The sequence below is a fragment of the Hibiscus syriacus genome, unplaced genomic scaffold, assembly GCF_006381635.1.
Source record: "Hibiscus syriacus cultivar Baekdansim isolate YM2019G1 unplaced genomic scaffold, ASM638163v2 tig00110963_pilon, whole genome shotgun sequence".
NCBI lineage: Eukaryota > Viridiplantae > Streptophyta > Magnoliopsida > Malvales > Malvaceae > Hibiscus > Hibiscus syriacus.
The window spans coordinates 766,829-775,000 of record NW_024062936.1 but is presented as its reverse complement, the minus strand read 5'-3'; positions in this window follow the sequence as shown (position 1 = coordinate 775,000).

Sequence of the window (8,172 nt, the reverse complement as noted above, 5' to 3'; positions counted from 1 at the left end):
GAATATGGATACATCAAACCCTCCACTCACCCAAGGTTGTAGAGTGAAGGAGAGGCAAGAATGTTCCAGCTCAACTCCAAAGCCATCCATATCATTTTTTGTTCTCTTGGACCGGATGAATACGGAAGAGTTTCATCTTGTACAACCGCCAAGGAGATATGGGACAAACTACATGTCACTCATGAAGGCACAAGCGAGGTAAAAGAATATAAAATTAGTCTTCTAACTCATAGCTATGAAAATTTCAGGATGAAACCGGATGAAGATGTCAAAGCTATGATGGATAGATTCTCTACAATTATCAATAGTCTCAAATCATATGGAGAAATCATTCCAAATGACAAGCTTGTAAGGAAGTTAGTTTACTCTCTTCCAAAAGCTTGGCAATCAAAGAAGACGGCAATCATCGAGGCTAAGAACTTGAAATCCTTGACCCTCGATGAACTTATTGGCTCTCTCCTCATGCATGAAATGATGCTTAAAGAAGAGGAAGATCTTGAGAAAAGAGACGAGCCAAAGAAGGAGACGGAGAAGAAGAAGAACGTGAGAGTTGCCCTCAAATCAACAAAAGATGAGAGTGACTCAGATGACGAGGAAATGACATTGTTTGCCAAACGGTTCAGAAAAATGATGAGGCCTAGTCGAGGAAGAAAATTCAAACGAAATGAAGGCTTCAAAAATGAACCAAAAGAGAAGGACCCGATCATTTGCTATGAATGCAAAAAACCAAGGCATGTCAAATATGATTGCCCACAATTGAAGAGAAAGGGTCAATCAAATAATAAGCACAAGGCTCATGTGGCTACATGGAGCGATGAAGAAGGTTCGATAAAGAGGAACAAGAAGTAGCAAACTTGTGCTTGATGACATTCGGGGAAGATTCTAAGGTAACCACTAACTCATTTGATTTAGATGATTTATCTTATGATGAGTTATTAGAGGAATATAATGGGTTGGCTTCGGATTATGAGAAATTGTTTTTAAAATATAAAAATGATATTTCAAAATTGAAAAATAAAAATAAACTCATATCCAAAACCAACAACGATCTTGAAAGTAAAATCAAAGATTTGCAAATCAAACTAGAAGAGTTTGAAAAGAAAAATTTGGATTTGCAAAATTTACTTTCAAAGGTCAATGATGATCATCAAAAGAAAATTGATGATTTTAAAGCTTCTTTTGATAAAGTTAGAACAAAACGTTTTGAAAATAGAGAAAATTAAAAATTCAACTTTGTTAGAAAAAGTGTTAAAAACTACAATCATAAAGGTCCCCGAAGAACCTCTAATGGAAAAATCGTTAGAAGTGTATGGGTTCCTAAAGGACTCGTGTAACATCCTCAATATCGGGTTAGTGATTAAAGTGTAAGATTTTAAAATTTCAGTGATCAAATTAAATAAATTGAAAAGTGAAGGAATTAATTAAAAGATGTTGGTGTAGGATGAATTAATAAGTGAATGAGAATTAAAAGGGTAAAAGGGTCATTGAGCAAAGGTAATAATTAAATATTAGATATTGGGTATTATAATACCCAAGGGAAAGAAACAAGAGTTTCCAGATAACTCTTGATTCTTCTTTCTTCTTCATTTTCTTCTTCAACGTGAAGCACCCAAACCTAAGGTAAATTTGATTTCTTTTGGTTAATCCTTCAAATTAAAGTATGGTTTGATTTATGAAGCTTTAGGAAAGATTATGGAGATGAAAAATATTATAGAAACTCAAAGATTGGTGAGTTATGAAAGATTAAAGATAAGAAGTGGATGAGTGAAATCTTGAATAAGGATGTATAAATGGATTTAGAAGTTAAAATTAACTTGTCATGCGTGAAAGTAAATGATATGAAGTGTTAGAACTAGATTTAGAACATGTTGAAATTTGAGTAAGATTCTTGAATTCAGTATTAATGATTGGATTTGTAAGGTTAAGAGGTATTAAATGGGTATTAATCAGTTTAAGTAGGTGTATAAGAGTTAGAAATATTAAAGGAGGTGAAAGATGAAGAGTTGAGATAAAAAGAGTGAATTTCGTGCTTGCAATGGGATTTCTGGGTTATGTGCATCGAGGCATCTTCAATGTGCATCGATGCACTCTCAAATAAACAAACATCGAATGTAATTAATGCATCGATGTATAAGGAGTGCATCGATGCATCCCCTTAAAATGCAAACATCGAATGTCATTTATGCACCGATGCACAGGCAGTGCATCGATGCACCGATAAGGAATGCATCGATACACTGTATAGTGCATCGATGCATAACTTCATTAAAAGATGAAAATAGCTTTTCTTTTAGCCTAAGAAATGATAGTTTATAATATATTAATTAGTATACTAATAAGTATCAACGAATTATTATGTAGATACAGAGCTTAATCAAGTTCACGAACAATTGCCCAGTAAGATTGATCGAGGAAAAAGCAAGGAAATATAGGTGAGTGCATATGTATAGCATGATTATAGAAATATACTCAATTCTAGACTTGTGATAAGTCTAGATTTTATATCTTGATACATGATCATATTTTGTATTATAAGACATGACATGAATTCATATAAAATGCATTATGTGACATGAATGTGCAGGAAAAGTTATATAAGCTATGTGAAAAGGTAAGAATTTGCATGTCTACGCGATATAAACTACGTGAAATGTAAAAGCCAATGTTATGTAGATGAGAACTATAGGTATAGTTGGCATGCCAAGGGTAGAGGGTCTACGCGGTTCTTCGGGATCTATATATATTCTTTGGAACATGTGTGAAGTCTTGGGAGACACATAAATTGATCCCTAGTATATGTATATGATTCTTAAGGAATTCTATGTGGTCCTTATGGACATTATTATATGGCACTATGGTGCAATTCTACGCGACACTTCGGTGCATTTATACGAGCTGTGGTGACAACATAGTGCACAACCTCACAATACTCACATACCTTAGGTTCTTAATATGATATCATGGGCCAATAAATTTATTAATACAAATTCATGAATGTTAAAGTTATATGCTTACAGGTAAGGATAATGGTGATGTAAACTACATGGATTAAGTATACGCTTTCATCCCATTTCATATCATTATGACATTTTCATTACATTTCCTTGTTATTATTATTACATTACCTCACTAAGTCGATGACTTAGCGTGTGAGTGTTTCACACGTAGGATCTAAGAAAGTAGACGAGACAGGTTAAGCAGCTGGACAACATTACTCCTGCAACCATCAGATCAGAAGTAACTTAATAAGTAGGTCATTTTGTTATGTAAATGGAAGTTGGCATGTAATTAAAGGGTTAAGTTGTGTATGCTCTGAATATTTTGGTAAACTTATATTACCATATGTATATTATCGTATTTTCTTAATATAAGTTCAAGTATTTTGCTATTATTTGTTAAGAGTTGTGTTTTAAAAGTCAATGTAATATCTCTGACTCGTATCCAGATCTGGTACGGGTTGGGGGTGTTACATTTAATGGTATCAGAGCTATGGTCTAGCTGATTCTAGGCATAAACCAGAGTCTATAGAGTCTTTAGGTGGAATACATGCCAACATATAGTGAGAAATTCTGATCTGATATAGTATGAGTATGATGTTTTACTAATAGAACAATGTGTTTATTTTATTAGATGTCCGGACATAATAGCTCCCGAAGTGAAGCGGGAGAAGATAAGCCTGCTGAAAGCAATAATTCACCTGCCCTGGCCAGGTAAGGTGAAGAACAGGCATCTCAAGGAGTGTCTGTGCAAGATCAAGATACGTTCTTCAGAACGTTAGACGCTATTCTGACGCGTCTTCAACCTTCTACTCCACTAACTCAAAGAATGAATGTAGCAAAAGAGTTGAGAGGTTTAGGAGCTCCCGAATTTAAAGGAGAAGCTGAGGAAGATCTAGTGTCAGCGGATCTTTGGTTGAATGATTTGAAAATCATGCTAGATGGTCTACACTGTTCTGAAGTGGAGAAGTTAGATGGAGCTGTATCTTTATTGAGGGGTCAGGCGAGGATATGGTGGACGAACGTCACCATGAGGATGTCAAACGACCAGTTGACTTGGTCTTTGTTTATAGAAAAATTTAAAAACAAGTATATTGGAGATCAGTTTATTCGGCAAATGAAGCAGGAGTTTATGAATTTGAAGCAGATGAGCCGCTCTGTATATGAGTACGAATGTGAGTTCAATAAGCTGAGCAGGTTTGCAGCTGAGCTTGTGCCTACTGAAAAAGATGCTTGTGAATGGTTCGTAGAGGGCTTGCGCCCTAGACTTAAAGAAATGTTGATAGTATTAAACTTGTCATCGTTTCAAGAGGTGATTAATCGTGCAGAAGCTCTTGAAAGAGCTCAGAATGAAAGATTCGGGGACTCAAGGGTTCAGACATCAAAGAGGACGGGTGCTTCTTCCAGCTCAGTACCACCAAAAAGAGGAAGAGATTCAGGATTTCGATCACAAGCTAGATCAGAATCATTTGCATCATCTGCTAGAGGAGCAAGTCACGTGAGACCTAGACAGACACAATCAATGGGATCGGGTACTGGGAGAGCCACTCAAGGTCAAGCGAGACAATGTCAGCATTGTGGGAAGAACCATTTTGGTGCATGCCATATGGCTTTAAGGACTTGTTTCCTATGCAGAGAGGCTGGACATTTTATCTGGAACTACCCGTTATTAGTTGGTGAACCTGTATCATTTGAAAGAGTTGGTTCTGCCTCACAAAGAGTGCGAGGAAAAGGTAGAGGAAGGAACCAGTCTGAATCCTCTGTGCAACCGGAAGTTCGATCCACTGCTCGGGTATACAATTTAAAGACAAGTGATGACTGTGATGATCCTGATATTATAGCAGGTACTTTTCAGTTGTATGATAAATTAGTGATTGTGATGATTGATCCGGGTTCTAATTATTCTTATATTACCAGTAAATTAGTAAAAGAATTGAGAATTCCCTTAGAATCTATGAGTAATGTAATGATAGTAACTAATCCGTTAGGGCATAGTGCTCGGGTGGACAAGGTCTGTAAGGGGTGTCCCATAAAGATTCAGGGAATTGAATTCCCTGCTAATCTAATGGAATTACCCTTTGACGAGTTTGAAGTGATTTTGGGAATGGATTGGTTGTTTCATTACTATGGGAATGTCGACTGTAGATTGAAAAACGTAAACCTGAAGACTCCAGAAGGAATAGAAGTAAATGTGATCAGTGAAATGTGTAATCCCTTAGTAAATGTAATATCAGTGATGTCTACCAAGAAATTACTGCTACAAGGATGTCAGGGTTTTCTTACAAATGTGATAGATTCAAGAGCTCAAGAGAAAAGATTAGAGGAGATTCCAATAGTTCGAGAGTTCCCTAATGTTTTCCCTGTTGAGTTGTCAGGATTACCTCAAAGTAGAGAGGTACAGTTCCAAATTGAAATAATGCTGGGAACAGCTCCGATTACAATGGCACCTTATCGAATGTCTCCAAAAAAACTGCAAGAGTTAAAGAATCAGTTACAAGAGTTGCTTGAGAAGGGATTTATCCGACCAAGTGTATCACCTTGGGGAGCTCCAGTGTTATTTGTTAAAAAGAATGATGGATCAATACGTCTATGCATTGACTATCGACAGCTCAATAAGGTGACAATCAATAATAAGTATCCTCTCCCACGCATTGACGATTTGTTTGATCAGTTAAAAAGAGCTTCGGTATTCTCGAAGATTGACTTACGTTCCGGTTATCACCAATTGAAGATTCAGGAGAAAGACATTCCGAAGATAGCTTTTAGAACGAGATATGGTCACTATGAATTCATTGTAATGCCATTTGGAGTAACGAATGCACCTGCTGCTTTCATGGATCTTATGAACAGGATTTTTCAGCCCTACTTGTACCAGTTTGTTGTTGTCTTTATTGATGACATACTGTATACTCGAAATCCTATAAAGAGCATAGCGCACATCTGAGGATCGTCTTGGAAATTTTAAGAGATAAGAAGTTATATGCTAAATTGTCCAAATGTGAATTTTGGTTAAATGAAGTAATTTTCTTGGGGCATGTGATCTCCACAGATGGGATTAGGGTGGACCCTCAAAATATTAAAGCTATAATGGATTGGGAAGTTCCTAAGAATGTGTCTAAAGTTTGGAGTTTTCTTGGACTTGCCGGTTATTATCGAAGATTCGTTAAGAATTTTTCGATGATTGTGTTGCCTCTAACAAAGCTAATAAGAAAGAACGTACCGTTTAGTTGGACTCCTGAATGTCAAGAAAGTTTTAAGGTTTTAAAGGAAATTTTGATAGATGCTCCTGTTTTAGTTCAACCTGAAACTGGCAAGAATTTCATAGTGTTCAGTGACGCGTCCTATAATGGGTTAGGGTGTGTGTTAATGCAAGAAGGGAAAGTGGTAGCGTATGCATCGAGACAGTTGAAACCACATGAAAAGAATTACCCCACCTATGATTTAGAAATGGCTGCTGTAGTGTTCGCTCTCAAGATTTGGCGTCATTATATGTATGGAGAACGATGTTATTTGTATACAGATTATAAGAGCTTGAAATACCTGATGACTCAGAAAGAACTTAATTTGAGGCAAAAGAGATGGGTTGAATTCTTAAAAGATTATGATGTGATAATTGATTATCACCCCGAGAAGGCTAACGTGGTAGCTGATGCCTTGAGCAGGAAAATAGACGTAAGATTATCTTTAACTGGAGACGGTGGTCTATGTGCGGAACTAAAGTTTAAACTGGAATGTTTGGAACGAATTGGAGAATTACAAAGTAAAGATGAAATATGTTTGAAAAGAATAGAGCAAGTAAAGAATAAAGATATTAAGGATTTTGAGGTTAAGTCGGATGGGAATTTGTTTTATAAAGGAAAAATTGTGATACCGGACAATAAGGATTTGAAGAAAGAAATATTGACAGAGGCTCATTGTTGTCCATTGACGATGCATCCGGGTGGAACCAAGATGTACATGGATTTGAAGGATAGGTATTGGTGGTCAGGAATGAAAAGAAGTATCACTGAATTTGTGTCTAAGTGCTTGGTATGTCAACAAGTTAAAGCTGAGCACCAAGTTTCGTCTGGATTATTACAACCCCTTTCTATTCGTCAATGGATGTGGGATAATGTGATGATGGATTTTGTTTCGGGGTTACCCTTGACTCCAAACAAAAGAGATTCAATTTGGGTCATCGTTGATCGTTTGACCAAATCAGCGCATTTCATTCCCGTCAGAACTAATTTCTCTATGGAAAAAATATGCGAAGTTGTACATTATAGAAATTATTAGATTGCATGGAGTGCCTGTCTCTATAGTTTCTGATCAATACCCTCGATTTACTTCGAGATTTTGGAAATCCCTACATGGAGCGTTGGGAACTCGCCTTAACTTTAGTACGGCCTTTCACCCTCAGATAGATGGGCAATCAGAGAGAACTATTCAAATATTGGAAGATATGTTGCGAGCATGTGTTATTGAGTTTAAAGGGTCGTGGGAGAAATATTTACCACTGGCGGAGTTCGCTTACAACAATAGTTATCAATCCAGTATTAAAATGGCACCTTATGAGACGTTATATGGGAGGAAATGTCGTACTCCATTAAACTGGTATGAGCTCAAAGATCGAAGTGTACTTGGTCCAGATTTAATTCAAGATGTGGAGGAGAAAGTGCGTGAAGTTCAACATAACATCAAAGTGGCATCTGATCGGCAAAAGTCCTATTCTGATCTTAAAAGAAAAGAGATTGAATTTGAAGTTGGAGATAAAGTGTTTATGAAAGTATCTCCCTAGAAGAAAGTCTTACGATTTGGTCGGAAAGGAAAGTTAAGTCCTAGATTCATCGGGCCATATGAAATTGTTAAGAGGATAGGACCAGTGGCATATCAGTTATCTTTGCCACCGGAGATGGAGAAAATTCATAATGTCTTTCATGTGTCCATGTTGCGAAGGTATAGGTCTGATCCCTCTCATATAGTTACACCAGAACAAGTAGAGGTTCAATCAGATCTGACCTATGAAGAAGAACCAGTAAGAATATTAGCTTATGAAGTTAAATAGTTGAGGAATAAATCAGTTTCGTTGGTCAAAGTTCTCTGGAGGAATCACAAAGTAGAGGAAGCAACGTGGGAGCGTGAAGAAGATATGCATTATCAATACCCCCATCTGTTCGTGCAATGAAAATTCGAGGAC